At 39.8% G+C, this 19,624-nt stretch overlaps 1 protein-coding gene and 1 long non-coding RNA gene across 4 annotated transcripts in view; one reads left to right on the forward strand and one right to left on the reverse strand.

Moving 5' to 3' along the window:
* NTRK2 (neurotrophic tyrosine kinase, receptor, type 2) overlaps positions 1–19,624 on the reverse strand; it is a 314,665-nt gene that overhangs the window by 35,154 nt on the left and 259,887 nt on the right. The window lies entirely within an intron of this gene.
* The window catches only part of LOC102239700, a 16,260-nt gene continuing 5,072 nt past the window's right edge, over positions 8,437–19,624 (forward strand). The window contains exons 1-2 of the long non-coding RNA XR_313705.1: positions 8,437–8,513; positions 9,575–9,683. This is a non-coding gene — a long non-coding RNA (uncharacterized LOC102239700). The remainder of the gene's footprint in view (positions 8,514–9,574; positions 9,684–19,624) is intronic.

Genomic DNA, 19,624 nt, shown 5'->3' on the forward strand with positions numbered 1-19,624 from the left:
AAGAGTCCTGGAAATCAGGCTCTCTTACTCTTCTTCACCTTCCCCCACATTCTCTCCTGCTTCCTCCTCTTTCCTGGATTTTCTGGCTTTATAATTCATCTCTGAAACTGCAGCAGAAAAACTACAAAACACCCAACAGCCCCACTTCCTAAATAAACTGTATGCCCCTTTATGTTTTAGCACAGAGACTTAGTAAATGTCAGTGGAATGAATGGATGTTCCTTTTGCCCATAATGATGTCCACAAGAACATTATTTCCCTACACACAAATCATGCATCTTAAGATCTTAAATGTTGTCTAAATTATACTTAACCAATTCAAGGAGTGCAGATTTTACTTTTCAAGAAGATACCACACTAACATTTATCTATATTTATACTAAACCATGAGCATAAAGATGAATTGGTGAATAGCTATCACCCTTAATATGTCAAGTGCATTGCAGTTAGCTCTTTGGCAGGGGGATGGTTAAGATCTTAGGCTGTTCAGTGAGTACTATGCAGGTTCAACTCCTGGCTTTAACATTTATTGATGGTGTGAATGTAGGGGGAGCCCTTGTACCTTTCAGTAGCGCCCAGTGTACTCAGAGCTGTTGGATAAATTTTATGAGTTGTACCTATAAAGTGCTCAGGAGGTTTGTCCTTAGCAAGCCTCAATGCGCGTTAGTCACTTCAGCCAGCTGGTCATAACTCTTTCAAACTGAGATACCAATGACAGGGTTTCAGAAAGGGCAACTTCACTTTGTTTCCATCGTGAACAAGGGACATTACCGACAAGAGGTTGGTTCATACCTGATTAGTAATTCTCTATGTGCCTGGTTTATCTGAATTAATATATTAACACAGGGCCTGTCTGATTCTGCAAACACCTTTGCAAGGACAGACGAGTGATTGTCTATCTCCTTTTCCTAAGAAGACACAGCCTTGTACTGGTAGCTTGGTCATGGACAGGAGAGATAAGTCATGCTCAGAGCCCACATTAGCAGTAGCAACTCGACTGTTTTACTATTTAATATACTAACACTGCTTAAAGCTTTTGTAACACATATTCCTTCATTTGATCTCCACCACGACCTGCCAAAGATACAGGAGGAAGACAACCCAAGATGAAAGAGAGAGGATAAGAGGCTTCTTATTGACAACATATGCACAAATGGCAAAGGTAAGACTGGAACATAGGGACCTTGACTCTCAACCCTAAGCTCTTGCTAGTTTACAAATGACCTGTGTCTTCATGTCCTACAGTTAGTTTTTTAAATTCTGAGGACATGCCATAAATTGTTTTTTGTCATGCCCTGTAGCAGTGGTTCTCAGAGATGTGTCCAAACACCAGCAACACCTACTTTACCTGCGAACTTGTTAGAAGTGAAATTCTCAGGCCTCACCCTAGACCTGCTGAGTCAGAAACTCTGGGGTGGGGCCTACCCATCTGTTTTACTGAGGCCTCCATGTGACTCCCACATATACCAACATTTGACAACCACTGTCCTGGAACAAGGAGGCTAATAACAACAACTACATTATCTCATTTAATCCTTACAAAACCCCAAGCTGAGTAATATTGTCATCATAATCTTAGATATAAGGAAACCAAGGCTCTAAAACAATAGTCAACTTCTCAAAGATCATGTGCTCAGTCAGGGAAAACGAACACAAACTTAGTCAGCCTGACTCCAGAGGCCCTGCTCCTAAACCCACTGTTCCGCTACCTCTGACAACTGTAATTGTCAGAAAGGGTTTTACCAGAAAGAGTGCAATCTATTTATCTATAATTTCTGCCCAAATTTCTATTCCTTTTCTTCACAACAGACCTTCATATTTAAAATAATGGCTATATGTCTCTCCACTCCCACCATATAATGTGGGGGATGGAATTGTTAAAATAACCCGTTTGTCACACTCCATAGTGGAAATCTGAGCTTTTCTAGGGAATTATAAGGCAAAGACCCAATTCTAGTGGGATCCAGACTTATAGAGCTTAGGTCACTTTTACACTATCCCAAATTTGAAGTTGCAAAACACTTTGTAATCACTAAGCTCTTCAAATGGTTGGCACTTATTTTCTAAGGGAATCAAAATGTAATTGACCTCAATTTCCATAATTAGAACAAGCTCAAGTGTTCAAAGAGAGTTTTTTTATTGTCAGACAAAGAGTTAAAATAATGATAAAGCCCTCAACTAGCAGAGGAAACCTCCAGATGGAGGTCTTGACAGCTGTCATTCAAAATATTTTTCAAAGAACTACAGATGCTCTGTGGTTTTGCCCTGGAATCTGTTGATGCTAATCACAGGACAGGGCCTGCACTGAAGTAATTGCATATTTCATTTTATGCCACTTCCCTCTTCATCAATCTTACCTTGGGGTCATTAAGTTTTCAAGGAACCATGGAAACAGAAGTGATTATAAACTTAAAAGACAACAATTTGGTATAAGATGCTATTAAAGGGCAAGTAGGTCATAACTTGTAAGACTAGAATTGGTACACTTAGGGACCTTCTTTCCTTAGCTTATGCATCTGCAAAGTGACCTTATTACCAAGGCCTAATTCAGTAGGGTAAGAATACTAAACCCTTTCCCACTTCCCTATCCTTGCTTCACCCAACAAAAGTAGGGTGAAGGAAAAATGAGACTGAAAAAAAAAAGAAGCTCTGAGAAAGAAAATCTACTTAATCCGCTCAACCACATGTTGTCCATCACCTTTGATAATCATATATCATTATATTTTGTCTACATACATTTGTGGAATGGACATTAACTTAGGATACTTATCTTTGAGACACTTTTTAAGTCAAAGTACATAAACTGCTTCCCTTACACCAAATGATCATCTGAATATCAAACAGTTGCTATCCTGTGCACTAGACAAATGTTGGTTACCCACATTTTTTATATTCTGTGGCACGTGCACAAAAGGGTAATTTTGTTACAGCACATTGGTTTGTAGGTAAGAAGTAAGAGGGGGGCAAAATAAATCTACATGGAAAGGTTGGGCCAAGGAGGCTAAGGTGGACTTGGGAAAGCTGAAGGATTTTTGTGATGAGAGCTTTAGCATGCAAAAGAGAGAGGCACCTAGCTACTAAGTAGATTTAGTTTAGATGCCTCCTCTTGTTCATTTAAGGTCAAGGTCCTGCTGAAAAAGAATCCTGCTCAATTGTGCTCTGCTAATCCTCAGTCAGTTAGAGCCACCCCGAAACCTGACATGTCCTCTCAGTGTTGCAGTAGATGGATTTTCCTAACAGGGATTTTGGCTAAAGGCCACCAAACTCAGCTCCCTTTCTTAAACCTCTAATACTGACATTTAATACTGCAACGTTGTTCCATGGGGGTGCATAGTTCATGACTCAGCCCAATCAAAATGAAAAATGATATTACATGTAAGCACTAAGAAAATGCAAAACATTCTTAAGTAGTTTATATTTTCATTAATCAGATTGTCTATGCAATAACAAAGGGCTGGAAAAAAATCAGAAATTAAATCCCTTGGTTAGTTATTCTACTTAATACCAATCAATCAACTGGACTGATGTCCCCCTTGCCCAATGAATTAGCTAATTTCTTGGCTAAGCCATCTTAATTGTTTTGGCTGCATAGACTCCTCCTCAGACTAATCAATAAAAACCCAGAAACTATCATTTTAAAGGTAAACTGCTAAGTGATTCAAAACAAAGGAATTGCAAAATAATTTCTCTCTCCAAAACTCCTTTTTAAACCTGTGAACATAATGGCTAAAGTAAAATGCTATTTTTAAAAAATACAATTCTTCCACTTACAGAGAAAAAGGACATCGAGGTGTCACACTTTCTCAATTGATTAAGACAATGAAAAAAAAATAAGCAAGTTCCAATATTTATATAATTAGAACTCTAGGTTAAATAAACTATATTTTGCTTCCAGGATAAAATACAAAAATGGATTAGGAAAGAATATTTGTTTAATTAAATATATACATGAACAATTACATACACACACAAATACATTTTAACACACACATTTCAAGGGAACATTCATTTAGAAGGAAAAAATATCAAGACCTCAAAATTTAAATGTAGAAGTCACACAGGCAGAAAATCTTCATAAGAGAAAACAAAAATGGGTTACAAAAATTGGGAGTGGTTGGTTATGCCATTTGTCCATTTCAGTCCCTTCAGAGAGATTTGCCCCACCAATGAAGGCATCACCGAAATTCATATAAAAACTTGGCAGAGCCAAAATTATAATTAAATTAACTCTCAACTAAGTGTTGGGATGCATTAAGTAAGGAAAATGTATATTACAAAGACTAAAGTCATTTCAAAAAAAATGTAGTATATTAAAATTCTAATCAGTGCCTGTAATGCAAAAATATTCTTTGTGAGTAAGACTAGAGATAGGCTCACATACACGTATACACTAAGTTAATATGAAGTCACACATTCACATGCTGAGCTGTGCATAGCTCAGAGAAAACTAAAGCTAGAACTGGATTAGTAATGCTTGATCCCTTTGCACACGAAGTGTATCATGTAATAGAAATTTAGATTCTACAAACAAATTTCTGCCGTATATATTTACACTATTTATAGGTGTATCTGATCTCAGACATAATACCTACTTCCAGTAGGAGAAATTGAAATCATGATTCACAAGAATTTGCTGAAAGCTGTATTGTAGAACCTAATCAAGAAGCACATGTTATATTATACATGTTGATTTGTGAGCTTCATAAATTCTGTCCAGGTTCTACAAATAAAAAAGCTCTGAGGCATACAACACCACAAAACAAAAACTTGGCATGGGTATCTGAAGAATTTACTGGTATTTCAGGCTACCTGTCCTCTCCCACTTTGACCCAGTAAATTTAGCTCTGATCCTTCCAGGTTCTTCCCCTTCATGTCCACTCAGCATCGGAAGCTTTGGACACATTAACCAAGCTCTACCTGGCATTCTCTCCTTCAGATATGCCACTCATTCTGCCCTTTAGACTCAGATGGTGGGTAAGGGGCGTTTCTGGCTGTTAACTTCCTGACTTGCCCCAAAGAAACTAGTCACTCAGAAGGACAGAGATCATGTATCAATAACCAAAGTAATCCAGATTCACACCTGGGGACAGTGTTTTATTTGGGAATTGGCAAAACTTTTCATATAACCACCAGTCTTCTCAGGGATGGATGCCATCGAGACACCCAGGGATTGGTGGTCAGCAATATTCATATGCTGGTGAGTCCTGTGTAATTGTTTTAAAAGCAGGATGACAATATAGATCAAGATTCATAATCATGGTCATATCCTTTGAATCTGTGAGTCCACTACTGAAGTTTATCCTAGGTAAATAATTCAAAAGAAGAAAAAAGTTCTACATGCATTCATGCTCTCTGAATGTTATTTAAGATAGTGTAAAAAGGAAAATCGAGAAGCCCAACAATAGGGAACAATTAGGCTACTTACAGTAACTCCACTAGATGAATTATGACTTAGCCATTAGAAATTATTGTTATAAAATGATTATTTGTTGTAATAAGAAATATGTTTATAATAAAAGGCAAAGCACAAAAAAATGAGTAAAAACGGTAGATTTAAGGTGATTACAACTGTATCATGTATGGGTATGTGTATGTACATACTGTCTATGCAGTAGATCCTCGTTATTTGAAAATTTCGTATTTGCAAATTTGCCTACTCCCTACAATTTATTGGTAACCCCAAATCAATTCACTGTGCTTTCATAGTCGCTCACAGACACATGCAGAGCAGCAATAATTTTGAGTCGTCTACCTTCCTGGTTAAGGTCGAGCAAGCTGATATTCTGCCTTCTTGTCTTAGCTCTCATACTGCAAATTAGCATCTTTTTCATGGTCAATTTAGCATCAAATTTTCACAAATTTATAATTTTTGTTCATGATTTCACAGATTAAAAAGGATCCACAAGTATAGTGCTGAAGTGTTGTCCAGTGTTCCTAAGGGCAAGAAGGCTGTGATGTACTCCACAGAGAAAATCCGCTTGTTAAATATGCTGCATCCAGGCATGAGTTATAGTGCTGTTGGCCATGAGTTTAATGTTAATGAATTGACTCCCTATATTAAATAAGGTAGGTCTTTAAACAGAAATACACATAAAACAAGGATATGTATTGATTGTTTGACAAAAATGTTGTGACCACAGGTTCACAGGAAACTAACCCTGTATGTCCCCTGGAGCAATGGTTCAGTGTTTGCTAATTCAGTGTTTACAGTGACTACAGACTACAACTACCACTAATAACAACAATCAACTATAAATTGATTGCACCGAGTGCACAACTATAAATACATATATATATATATATATGCTTATGGTTTTCACAGTATGCACTCTAAACTTTTACTTGGTGCTATGGACTGAATTTTGTTCCTCAAAATTCATATGTTAAAACTCTCACCCCCAATGGGATGATATTAAGGGCTGCACATGCCAAGGAAGGTTAGGGCCCTCACCAAGAACCCGACCATGCAGCACCCTGATCTCCAGATTAGAAATCACTTTCTGTTGTTTAAGCCACCCAGTCTATGGTATTCTGTTTTTGCAGCCCGGATAGCCTAAGGCAAAGCCCTAACCCCTCATGTGACTACATTGAGGAGATAATTAAGGTAAAATGAGGACATAAGGGGGAAGCCCTGATTCAATAGAAGTGGTGTGCTGATAAAAAGAGGAAGAGACACCAGCGGGCTTGCCCTCTCTCTCCACCATGGGAAGACACAGTAAGAAGGTGGCCATCTGCAAGCCAGAAAGACCTCTCACGGAAAACTGATCATGCTTGGCACCCTGATTTTGGATTTCCAGCTTCTAGAACTGTGAGAAAACAAATTGCTGCTGATGAAGCCACCAGACTATGGTTTCTTGATTTGGCAGCCTGAGCTGACTAATACACCTGAGTTCAGTCTCCATATCCTCCCGCTTCCCACTGGTTCAGAGGACAGGATGTTACATAGAGAGCCATCATTAGCTGGCTGCATTCTGCTACCAAAAGTCACAGCTCCTGCTCAGGCGACTCTCTAGGTAACCACTCTCTCCCCTGTCACTTCAGACCAAGGGATGTCAGGGTCTTACAGTGCCCTTGTGGTTCCCCGTAAAGCCCGCCTACACCTTTGTAAAGAGTCCTCTTATTCAAATATGTTTCTACTACTCAATCTCAGGGTGCCAACTGTTTTCTATCAAGACCATGACAGGATCTTAGGAAATATGGTATTAAAAATATTATTTAGGGGACCCTTTTCCCCCTCCCCACATGGGAGTCTATTCTGTGGGACTCTTTCCCTCTCCCCATGTGGGAGTCTGTACTTGTTCTTTACTATTTAATAAATCTCCATCTTTGCTATAAAAAAATATTATTTAAAAAATACAACTCCAAATACTGTTTCACTAATACAGAGACTGAGGCTCAAGAATTCCTAATTAACTGGTAATAATGTCATTTTCTGAGTCGCCCGAATCGTTACGAGTGGAATCAGCACAGGACAATGGCTGCTGCATTGCCTGTACCACTTGGCTGGTGATGCCAATGCCAGTGCGATGATGAGACATAAATCCCCCTTTGGTCTGCCTGCAGCACAACTTATTAATATTACATGTTTCTCTCCATACCCTATGAGCCAGACCTTCCATAATCTCTGGTCCCATTTTTATTTTTGCCATGTCTTTTTCTCCATCTCAGTTCCATTTGCTGAAAAGTCTCCATTGTTCTAGGGGTCAGGAAAAAGGGGCAAGGGGAGTGCTTGTTTAGAAGTGATTGCCTAGCAACCCATCTTCCCAATTCCAAGGACAGAGGCTATTTGCATTTTGGGAGAGAAGAAAAAGGGCTCTACTTCTCATGAGTCCCAGGGTGAGAATGTCTTGCTGACCACTCCTCAAAGGAACCTCCCTTCCTCTGAGAACTCCCCCTGGGTCACCTTTCTCTGCCTGCACCACTCCTGTCTCCTCCCATGGGGGCAGGTGCTGCCTTCCAAGGTGCACCCACAGCTGCCTTGGGCACTGAGTGCCTCCTGGCACTGCCAAGCTGCAGCCCCTGGCGGGTGGCACCAGGACAAGGCTCAGAACATCCTGATCTCATTCAAGTGGACATTTCTTTCCCACACTGTTCTTTTCACTTGTAGCTTTCCTTCCTGGAAACGTGCCACACTCAGGGGATGTCCAAGCCTGCTCTTAACTCCTCAACTGCCGGTGAGTTCCTTGAGCCTGCTTAGGGAAAGCTGAAGCCAACAGGGGCATGGAAGGAGGAGATATTACCTCCACCAGGAAGTTCTTACCTGACCTACAGGAGGTGGGAACCAAGAGAAGACAGAAACTGAACTAGGTTGGTATATGAAAAAAAATCACTATTCTGAACTAGAAACCTTCTACCAAATCATCTCATCCTCCACCCTGCTCAGTCTCCATGCTGAAGAAATAAAAGGCGGTTCTCTTACAAGTGAAGTGTGGAGAGGGATAAGTTTGGGGTTCTCCTTGTGTTGTGCCTTAAAAAGGTAAAGAAAACTCCTGGGCTATCTGGCTGCAAGTTAGGTAAGACCTTTAATTTCCCGAAGCTCTAAATTGCCTTCTATAAAACAGATCTTAAATAGGACATTGACAACTGTTGACAATGTTTACTTTACTTGAACAGGGCCAAGAAGCACAAGGCATGTTGCCTTGGCTGTACTATTTAGTGGAGACCATTTCATGGTTGTGTTTACCCTGGTTCCTTCGCTTCCTCATTATGCTATAATATTTGTCATGAGGAGAGTCATGGTCATCCACAGATAAAATCGATCCACAACATGATAGCAGATACATCTGGCATGAAGGAGATGTTATTAGGTTTTGTATACTCTTGCATTCCTTTGTCATTTTATGTATTTCATGGACACATATACCTAAGACAAAGAAACCATAAAAGTTGACATAAAGCTAATAAATTAATAAACTTCTTTAACTATTATAGGGATATTCCTCTAAAAGAGAAAGGGTAGAAGAAAATGATGTCACCTAATCTTCTTATCTGTAAGGCCAGGAAATAAATGCATCAGAAGAAAATTCTGAATGATTCAGGGGGGTTGGTTGATGAGCAGGGAACAAAGAGACACATTTAAAAAAATACCACTAAGTAAAATGTCACCTCCTGCAGAAGAACGTAGCTGTAGCTTTGTGTTGTTTGTTGATAGATTTGTAAATTCTTTCAGAATTGACCCTAAGTCTTTTCTGTGCAGAAAATATTTTTATTCAATTCAGTGGAATTGGAAATTGACCACAGAGTTTTAAAGCTAAAGGACTTCAGAAGTCACCTGATCCAAACACTATCCTCATTTCACAATTGAGACCTACACATGGAGAGGCCAGAGGAGATTCAGGTTTGCCCAGATGACATGCAGATCACACAGGAGGCACTTAATTCATATAAATCATTATTTAGCAAACAGACAGTTGACCTGATTAATAACAGGAGTATTATATTTGTTAGCAAGCTAATGTTGTTTCTTCTTACAAAGGGTTTTGAGGTATATGTGTTTGGGAATGAGGAACTTGGAATGTTAAGCAAGGGGCTGAAAATGACCACCATATTTCTATTCATTTCTCCTTCATTGCAGTGGGAGTATCTGAGGACACACTGGGTGTTCTAGCACTGAATGAGCAACTAGGGAACACTGTTATGGCCAAGTGTATCCTTGGGTGAATGTTCTCTCTCCTGCAAAGTTGGTAAGTTTTTCTGAAAGTTTGGAGAATAGTGAAGCAGTCATCTGGTAAAAAGTTGAATCAGACATTCTCTGGGTTTTCTGATCTGCTTACCATTTCCCCTTTTTTCTCTTAACTGCTGCCACTTTATTATTCACAGTCAGTTGTGCTTCAAAGCCATGAACATTTGGGCACTCTCTTCTCTATGACATGGAGAAACTATTGAGCATTGTCCTTATGCTACTTAAGTAATTATGTCTTAAGTATAATGAGATACCGAGCTTCAAACTTTTTTAGAATAGTCCATGCACATACAATCAATGCCTGGAGAGCTCAGATGAATTTGGCAAGTTTGAAAGAAGCAAGGAGAGTTGTGGAATGAGGACTTATTGGAGAGCACAGAGTAAGTTAGAACCATATTTGATTCTGGAAACAAAGTGCTTTGTAAATTTCTCCCTGTGCACAGAGGACCTACATCTGGTCACATTCTTTATGTTTGGGCTAAAATTATTGACAGAAATGAGAATATGGAAGCTGATGTTAATTGTCAGAATAAACATCACGGAATCTTTGAGTTACAAAAATCTTTACAAGTTATCTACAGCATATACAATCTTAAAATAAAATCCCCCAAACTAAATCAAGTGAACATGCCTCATATTAGTATGAATTTATTTCTAAAGCTTCAAATTGGTCACATTTATATATTATAAATCAAACAAAAAAATTAAAGTTTTGCTGTTGCCCAATGTTTTAAAATCTTGTATACAACCTACATGAACATGTTGATTTCCACTAGTTTTTATTCATGGCAATAATGTACTTAGTATTAGTAGTTTCATTAATGGTTATAATACACATAAGTACATGACATTTACATCAGCTGTTTATCGAATCAATTACTGAAGCCTCTCCATAACATTACTGGGTTTCACAAGTTACAAAACACTGAGCCCCTTCTATAGTATCATGGAGGATAGAAAGCCTATGCTTGGACACTTCCCTCCAGTGACAAGGAACTCCTCCTGGCAAGGAAGCCCATGCCATAGCTCTCACTCTTAGGCAGTTCCTGTTTACACTGTGCCAAACCCATTTCATGAAACTTCTACCTAACAGTTCTGGCCTCTAGAACTAGAGTCTTCATCTGCATAGCAGAAGAGAGATAATTTGTTCACATTTAGGTCATCCTTTCTCTCATCCCAATGCCCCCAGTTCCCTAGTCTATCCAGACTTCTTGATCACCCTCCTCTGAGTGCTCTCTTACTTTTTAGAGACATCCTTGAAATATAGATGACTTACTAGTAAAATTACCTCGAATTCAATGCCAAACTGAATTCTTAGTCTCTCCCCAGCTCATTCCAAAACCAAGACCATGAATGATTTCATCATCTTTCTGATTATGCCAGTCAGAAATCTATTTCACATCCTCCACTTCCATGCCCAATCCACCTCTAGGTCTTACAATTTTTCCTCCTAAATAGCTTATAATTCTCTTCACTTGGCCCTATCTCCACTGGCATCACCCTTGACCACCGGAACACTGTTTCTCTCCTGAGCTTCTGCAAGGGCCCTTAATCCTGCTGCTTATAGCTGCTCTCGCTCTCCAGAGTAGCACCATCCCACATCTTGCTTAAAACTCTTAGAAACATCCCATTGTTTCATGATAATGAAAAATCCTTAGCATGTCTGACAAGGTCCTACATGACTTTCTGTTTCTCCAACTGAATTTTGCACTTCATGCTCCGTGCCCAGCATACTGGCCATCTTTCATTTCCTCCACCATGCTCTGCTCCTTCTGCCATTGGGCTTTTTCCCTGTTATTTCCTCTGCCTGGAGTGTGCTTTCCTCTTCTTTTGGTCTAGTTAACCCAACCTGTAAGATTCACCCAAAGATTCTGGTCTTTCAGGAGCTCTTATACCATGTCAGATTCCCTTCTTATAGGTTCTGGTAGCCTTCAGGACGTCTGCTTCATGATATTTATCACAGTTCTTACTTACATATATTGGGATTATTTTATTAATACCTGGCTCTACAGTTGGAACCTGAACTCCACTAGGCTAAGATGTGTCTATTTTTGCTCACTTTTTTCTCTAAGTGCACATAAGGTGCTCCAAGTATTTGCTGAGTGAATTAATTATGCAGTTCCTAATTTGATTCTTTCTGTTCTGTCAAGGGAATTGATCTTAAATCTAGAAAATATGGAACAAATATAGTCAAGAGGAATTTGAAATCCAAAGGAGATGAGACAAATAGAGAGCTCAAAGTTGTTTTTTAAAAAGACTGTGTGTCTCCAGACGTTGTTAAATAATGACCTGACCTAGTCCCCTTGACAATATTAAATTCGGTATTCATGCAGACTGTAGGAAGTAGGGAAAAAGAAGAAGCAAAGATGATGAAGGGAGATGGACAAAGGTGATATGATTTTTGAAACAGAGTGAAGAAGCAGGACTCCAGAAACAACTGAAAACTGAACATGACCTTTGTCCCGGACTAAACTTTAACAGCAGCCACTTAAAAATGGCTTGAAAGCACTTGGAAAAGGAAGTGGTGGTGACCAGGAGCAAGGGTGACTTTATCAAGATTTAGTCATAGCAAATGATTACCCAGCTCCTGTTAGGTGAACTAGCAGGATAGAAGATGGGAGATTGCCATGGGCATGAAGTACATTGATTTCATCAAGACTCTTGGAAAAGTTCCCCATGGTATCCTTGAGAAGTAGAGAGATGTAAGCTGAACTCACAGCTAGTAAATAGCACTATGTGCATGCCCAGCTTACCACTGCCCTGCCCAGGGCTCATTCAGCCCAATACTATGAGATAGTCTTTTTAAATGTTATTATAATTATATTATAATTATTATTATAATTATAATAATAGCTGACCCATAAAATGCCCACTCTGAACAGACTGTGCACTATTTAAAGTGCATTTAATCCTTACAATAGCAATTTGAGAAAGTATTATGGTTGTTGCCATTTAACAGTTGAAGAAACTGGCTGTTGAGAGGCTAAGCAACTTGTTCAAGGTCACATAGTTAAGTAAGAGGTGGAGCTGGAATTCAAACCCAGAAAGTCTGGCTGCTGAGATCTGCTCTGTATGCTTTCCCACCTGCTCCAGATGCTCTCAGCCAGCGGACTTTACCCCTGATGAATGAGCATGCCTGCACTATTCTGCAACACTCTAAAGTAGGAGTTACTTGCCTGTAATGCACAGACCATCAAAGGATCCATAGATAGAATTCATAGAGTTCTATACATTTGGATTGAGTCTAATTTTCAATAATATTAAACAAAAAGTTAACGTTTACTTTAATTATTAACGTAGGCAACAAACCACAGGAGTATCGGATGAATATGTGAAGTTGTCACCTGTTATTTTCATATCACATTATTGTTGCAGTTATCTCAAAACATCACTTATGTTTGCTACTTTGAAATTACAGGGGTTATTAGATCTGCCATCAGATCTTTAATGTTTTAACAAAACCACATATTTAACATGCTCTAACTGTACTTTAATGTAACAATGCTCTTTTATAACTCTTTGCATTTTATTTTGCATATTTAAAGCCTTATTTGGGGAAAGAGTCCTTAGGCTTCATCAGACTGCTGAAGGGCAGAGCTCTGTCTGTGTTACCCAAGTTGAACTTGTGCTGCAGTGTGTGTGGCTAATGCCATGAGGTACCCCTTTATGACATGTGTTTCATGCCCAGACAAATAGTTATGACTCATAATGGCTGACAAAAGGTAAGCAAGTGATAGTTCTGGACTAACCACAAAGAGACAAACAAAGCATATCGCACAGAATATTAAAATATGCTTTCTGTAGTGGCAGCTAACATTGCCTTTAAGTGCATAGCATAGTATAAGAAACACAGAGTCCAGATCAGCAGGCAGTATGGATTAGAGAAGTCCTTTGACCTTCTCAAAAGCTTCATACACATCACTCTAGCTAGGAGGATTGACCAATAATGTATGAAGAATGGCTGTAGCCCTGGCCAGGTAGCTCAGTTGGTTGGAATATCATCCTGATACACCAAGGTTGCAGATTCAATCCCTGGTCAGGGCACATACAAGAATCAACCAATGAATGCATAAATAAGTGGAACAACAAATTGATATTTTCTCTCTCTCTCTAGAATCAATAATAAATAAGTAAAAATAATTATCATTAATTATAAAGAAAAGAGTGGCTGAAAAACACTTGTGGAGTGTACACAATAAATTCAGGACACATGAAGAGTTGGAGAGTGTGATGGCCCATGTATGTGCCCTGAAGGCAACTCCCAGAGACTATTCTATAAAGATCAGAACCCATCCCAGATTCAGGGATGTTTATCCAAGAGAGTTTTCCTCCAAACGTGGAAGGCAGAGCCTAGCATGTGCCACAGGATTCCACCTTATCCCTGTTCACCACCACCACCACCACCACCCAGGGATGTTTAACCAAGAGAGTTTTCCTCCAAACCTGGAAGGCAGAGCCTAGCATGTGCCACAGGATTCCACCTTATCCCTGTTCACCATCACCACCACCACCACCACCAATAACATATACACATATAATTCACACGTCCCATGGCGGCTGTAAGACAGTACTGAGTAGCTGGTAGAGCAGACTTGCTTGCTATTTTGCATGATGGAAAGTAAGGTTCAGAGACGTTAGATACTCTCAGAGCTACACACTGCATACACATTGCAGGTGAGAGTAGATCCAGGTCTGCTGTCTGCTGGTTCCCTATTCCTCAGCATACTAGCCAGTCATGGAGTCTGGAAAGAATCCAAGTTTCTTCCTTAAGAAGGTCAGACTGGCTGTTCCTGAGGCACTTTTCCAATTTCAAAGGTCATGGTTCTGAAATTTAAGGTATTCCTTTTCCTCCATCAGCCAGTAAAGCTATAGGACTTTGTCCTATGCAGTGAGCCCATGTCCCAGATGCACCTGTAATGACCACTAAGGGCAGAGAATCCACCAGGTGACTCTTCTCCATTTCCCAAGGAGAAGACTAGAGGAGCCGAGGTTGTGTTGAGGGCATTGGGGAGGTTCAGAGTGGGAGAGCCTGGCTTTCATGCTTGAGAACAGGTTCGGGTGCCAGCTCTGCCACCTGGATAAGCTACGGTACCCCAGGAAAGTGACCTGCCTTCTCTGAGTATTCTTCTTCTCTTCTCCTCATCTGTCTATTGTTAAAGATGGTTAAGGAGGTTACACATCAAGCTGATATATAAAAGGAGGCCAATAAATGTTAGTCTTTCTTACAAGACCCCAACATCAACCCTCTAAGACATTAACATGAGTCTTTTAAGGTCACCATTGTTTCCTACAATAAAGCCTAATGCTTTTTCCAGAAGAAATTAATGACTTTCCCTCAAAGAGCTGGGAAGAATTCAAGCGTTTGTGGTAGCTGCAATTGGCTTAGCTCCCTCTGCAATTTCACCTTGGGCTGAATGCTCCTCCTTTGCCCTTAAAATTGAGCATCAATCATTTTAAAACCCTTGCAAAACCCAGGAAGGTTTCTGTGCTGTATGCAAGGGCGGGGCTAGAGCCTCAAATCCTCCTCAGCCTCCGCTGCCGTATCCCCGTCATCAGCAACATGTGAATGAACCAAATTATCTCCAGGGCTGAGGGCGTGGGCCACATAGCCAGGCTCTGCTGTTTAAGGAACCCAGCGTCATGTTCTCCACCCCCAGGAGATGGCTGCTGCTGTCATAGGGCTGTGAGGGAGGAAGCCAGCCTGGAAGTGCCATGTAGGGAAGAAACTGTTCCATTTCAGTGTTAGGATTCTAAAATAGCTGCTAATAAAATGCCTTCATACTGTGACACTTCAATATAGACACCCACAAGGATACCTTGACAAGCTGTTTGACTCCTCACAAGCCTTTTCTTGCTTTTCCTGGGCAGGGCCTCCAGCAGTCACCCACACAGATATACAACCATGCAGTGACAGAGAAGGCCAGCAGGGGTCTGCCGAGACTGCCAGACCGCTGGGGAGCCCTGGTTCCCTGCAGGAGGGAGGCATCCCTGCTCTGCTCTTGGCTTGTCCAGGAACTTGTCACATCAATTTGAACCCGCTGCTTCTTCTATCCCTCCCTCAAGCCTGTGGTGCCTTTGATAAAGCTTAGCTAGAGAATGAGCCATGCTAAATTCTCTAGAAGAGAGGAGAGAGCCTCAAATAATATTTTGGAAATGCCATGGTTCAATGAATCTAGTTTCTGATGGTAAGGAGAATGTACTAATGATTAAAATTCAAAGTGTCATCCCCACTGGAAGTCCTAAAAATCCATGAATTACTGTAATACCATTTCCATCAGGCAAATAAGGGGTCAAGCTTGAAAAAAAGTTAACAGCATCTTACCTGTTTTGCAACTTGCGAATTAAGATCTTTTATAATGCTACCACTTGAATCTTAGCATAGATGAGACTATGTTATGTCCTTAGCTACTTCTGTAAATGCTGCTGTGCAAGGCCAATATGATTCTGAAATTTGACTGCACATCAGACTCACCTAAGAAACTCATTAAAAACATAAATTCCCATTCTCATCCCCAGAGATACTGAATCAGGGTATCTAAGGTGAGGCCTAGTAATCAAGATTTTGAAGAAAGCACTGCGAGCTATTCAGATGTGCAGTCCAGCTTGGGGACCTAATAGTGGGAGGTGCCTCTAGTACTAGGTAAAGCAACACTGCTCTGCCTCCATTAGCATGAAAAGAACTTGCGAAGTTGTCTCATATCACAAGCAACTTTGTGTTTGAAAATTCTCTTAGTGGAGCCCACTGTGGAATTTGTTTTCCTCTGGAAGGTAGTATTCCTCAGGTTAAGTGCCTGAACTAAGTTCTCATGACAACCAGTGGAATGATCACCAAGAGAGGCTGCTGAAGATCTGCAGGGGGATTTGTCCTGGTGTTTTTCATGTCTTTATAAATATCTAATATCAGGTTAGGTTGTTGTAACAATCTGTTGAAGTTTTCTTTTTAAATTAAGGTAAAATTGCTATGTAACATCATGTGTTTCCGGTGTACAATGTTGTAATTCAACATCTGTATACAATACAAAGTGAATGCCTAAGGGTTTTATAGTTCTTCATATCTGGACTAACAGATCAAGCAGAAATAGAAAATAACTACATGAGGACAGAATTCTAGGAAACTTTTATGGAGAGTTGGGAGATGAAATCAAGGCATGCTTGGACTTAGGAGTGGTCTCCATTTGCAAGATCCACTACAGTGGATAGTATCTTCAGTTTCAAAGACTTCCAAGAAGAATATGATACAATCTTCTTTGGAACCTCCTTTTGGTCAATTATAATCAGTAAGAACCTAGAAGTGCCTAGCATCATGAGGCATGATGGAGGGCGCAATGAGAAGGTACACATTCTCCCCAAGAAGCACTTGTAATCAGGCCATCTGGTCTTGTTTATAACTTCAGTCATTCGCTATAGTCTTTCATTTCAACAACACCCCATCTGTAATTCTGCCTTGAAGACCTAGGTCAATATTATTTCTTCCAAAGAATTTTCCAGATTTTATCTCACCTCCCAGTAAAAATCAATTTATTTCTAGTCTTCACAACATGTATCACGCTACCTAGAATCAGATGATTCATTTATTTCTACTCTCCAGATTTGAGGTTTTCTTTAGGGAAAAGGACATGTCTCACTCAGTATCTACATATTGAAGAGGCCTGGCTAAGAAAGATGATACTATCTTGGATTAATTCAGTCATTTATCCATCCAAGGTGTTCTGTCCCTGACCAAAGGACAAAGACTGGGAAAAACGTGAACTGTGAAAAGCCTTATTAATATTCTGTCCGCACATCTTTCTCCAAAGCCTTCTTGAACCAATTCACGTTTGGAGCCGGGGGAATCTCTCAGAGGTAGCAGGAAAGCTAAGATAATTTCCTCTCGCTCAATATTCACTGGAGATGAAGAAAATCTACTCTCCGACTTAAGTAATAATCTTGTGCAAGCAGGAAAACTTTAATTTTAGAAGTATTATTTAAATGTAAGTTATTTAATTAAAAAGAGGGGAGTTTTCACAGGGAGCAGCTATTCTAATGAGAAGGGAGAACATGTTTTCTTTACTGCAGTTTATAAATGGTTCACTGATAGATTTTTCAAACAGCATATTTGTTACCAAGAGAGATGGCAACTGGCTACTACTTCTGGGCAAGTTGGCGTGACAGGAAAGAGATTTGCCTTCTCACCTGAAACAACCAAAAAATGGCTTAACTATATATAAAACAATTATTTCAAGATACTAGATAACAAGCAATGAAGGACAGTGATCCCCAATAGATGAGAAATAATTGTGAGTCCTATGATCACCAACGTTAATTCATGGAAAAGAGCGGGGAACCAAGGTAGAATCCAGTATGTTCCATAACTTGAAAAGACAGAGTGGAGAGTCTGGGGAGACCAAGGTGGCTAGAGTGGAAATGACAGAATGCCAGAGAAGAGAGAACTCTGGAGATCTGCAGAGGGTGCCCCTCAAGTATTCAAATGAGTATTGATCAGTGCATGCATGTGAGGATACTATCTGTGGCCGGGGAAGAACTGTCCAAAAAGGATCAGTGAAAATAGTGCCCAGTGCTCACACAGAACCAGAACTAGTACTGTTCCTACAAAGCAGAGTAAAATCCTCATGATTCAGGGGGAATTGAGTACTCAGTAGTTTATGCCTTGGTACTAGGGAATCATTAATTCTAAAGTAACCACTGGTCTGGTACAGCCTAATCTTAATAGCAACACACCAAAGGATCAAACTGCTTCAAGGCAATATAATCACACTCCAAAACAAAGCTCAAAAATATGTTTGGGCCCTAGCTGGTTTGGTTCAGTGGATCGTGCATCGGCCTGCGGACTGAAGGGCCCCAGGTTCAGTTCCGGTCAAGGGCACATACCGGGGTTGCAGACTCGATCCCCAATGTGGGGCATGCAAGAGGCAGCCGATCAATGATTCTCTCCTATTATTGATATGTCTCTCTCTCTCTCCCTCTCCCTTCCTCTCTGAAATAAATAAAAATATATTTAAAAATATGTTTGGGAATGCAAAAATATCTAGCATCCAACAAGATTAAATCACAATGTCTAGCATCCAATCTAAATTTACAGGCATACAAAGCAACAGGAAAATATATGATCCATAATGAGGAGAGAAATCAATCAATGGATATTGATCCAAGACTGACACACATGGTACAAATAAAAAATAATAAAAAACTAGACATTGCAGAAGAAAGGCTAAAGGAAGTAGAAGACAGAGTAGTAGAAACTATCCAAATTGAAACGTAAAAAAGAATCTAAAACATAAAAAGAACTCAGTGAGCCATGAGCAAGCTTTAAGCAGCTTAATATAAGTAAAATTGGAATTTCTAGCTGGTACATAGGGGGAACAGAATAAATATTTGAACAATAATGACTTAAAAAACTCAAATTGATGACAACTATAAGCCCACAAATCTAAGAAATCCAAGCACAAGAATAGGAATAAAAGTATATCAAATCACATATAATCAAATTGCTCAAGACCAGCAATAAAGAGACCATTTTAAAGATGCCTGAGAAAAAAAGGATGCATTGCATACAAAGGAACAAAGAGCAATGATTACATGCCACTTCAATTTATTGTCTTCAACAACCTTTAAAGGGAGGTTGCAAATAAGAAAACAGAGGCTATGATGGTTCATAAGGTGAGTTTGACATAATTTTCTTTCCCTAAAGCCATTTGCTTTCCCTTTCTTTTTCCTGATGGTGGAATCCCAGTTGTCTAGGTCTTTGATAACAAGCCATTGATCTGTGCAACTGAATTCAGCCCTTAGTCTTGACCTACCTGTGGCCAATGAGGTTCAAAGAGGAGTTTTTGCAGAGAGGATGTCCTGGGAAAGATTTACTTCTAATGACAGGAAGGTGTAAAGGAAGAACCTATCTGCTCCCTGCACTCGCCTTGCCTCCTTCCTCCTCCAATTGCATTTTTT

The sequence above is a fragment of the Myotis brandtii genome, unplaced genomic scaffold, assembly GCF_000412655.1.
Source record: "Myotis brandtii unplaced genomic scaffold, ASM41265v1 scaffold266, whole genome shotgun sequence".
Taxonomy (NCBI): domain Eukaryota; kingdom Metazoa; phylum Chordata; class Mammalia; order Chiroptera; family Vespertilionidae; genus Myotis; species Myotis brandtii.